Source organism: Drosophila nasuta, chromosome 3, assembly GCF_023558535.2.
Source record: "Drosophila nasuta strain 15112-1781.00 chromosome 3, ASM2355853v1, whole genome shotgun sequence".
NCBI classification, from domain to species: Eukaryota; Metazoa; Arthropoda; class Insecta; order Diptera; family Drosophilidae; genus Drosophila; species Drosophila nasuta.
This window is the reverse complement of record NC_083457.1, coordinates 8,851,821-8,852,926: the sequence shown is the minus strand read 5'-3', so window position 1 is coordinate 8,852,926 and position 1,106 is coordinate 8,851,821.

The window sequence follows — 1,106 nt, the reverse complement described above, 5'->3', positions numbered from 1 at the left end:
TTATAAAAATAAATATGGCATTGTGAAAAAACACAATTTAGATATATCATTAAAATTTGAACTAAAATATATTTTGAAATCAAATTAACTGTGTAGAAACTTGAAGAACACTGACAAATTAACTGAAGTTTTCTTTATAAGTAAAGTTATTCGTCAAGCTACAAAAGAGTTGACAATTCGTCTGGGCATAAAAAGTGTATAAGATGATCGCTGTTTGTCAAGAGTCAGTGGTGACTCGTTGTTTATGGCCTTGCTCTTGACAACGTTGAGCGCCTTCTTAAATGGCAACTAATTTGCGAAGGCAATTTGCTTTTTATAACTAAATTCGCGTTTGACTCTTCGTCTGTTGCACTCCCCCCCCCTTTTGGCTCCGTTTTGCAATTTGCAATTCTTGACAACTCGACAATGACGTAGCAATTATGGCAAAGCCGTAAAGCAGCCAAAGCAGCCAAAAGCAGCCGGCAGCAGGCAGAAGAGCTACCAAAAGTTACGACCCACTGTGTCTCTTTTTGGCTGGCTCATTCGCTGTTATCTCAGAGCATTTATCAAAAATCGCATTTTCATTCGTTGTCGCTGGGCGTTAATTGCATGGGACAATAGTGCGGCAAATGAATTTGTACAAGGGATAATTGTTTTGGCTCAGTGGAACTTATTTGCTCTACGCGTCGGGTGTTTAATTTTGTGCAAATAGAGATCTGAAAAACATGCTCCCCATTTCAATCCATCCCTGCCTCTCATCCCCCCGCCATTCTCAATTCACTGTCTAAACAAATGTCGTGAACCCAACGCTCTCATATTTCACCAAAAAAAGGGGCGCATAAATTTATGCGGAATCTATTAGACAGTGTGGGTGGGAGGAGGAGGAGGGAGAAGTAGAGTAACCCTTTTCAGCATCCGCAGACGAGACGTCGTCTGTCTGGTTGGTGAATGGTGAATATAACTATACGACGACGACGAATACGAATGATGTTTGTTGGCCCCGTTTCTTCTTTTTTTTTTTGTTTTATTATTTTATATTTTGGGTCGCAGTTGGAGTACGAATACGAATGGTTCAGGGCTATGGATTTCATTTCATTTATGTTTCATTTCCATTTGTAAGTGAAACT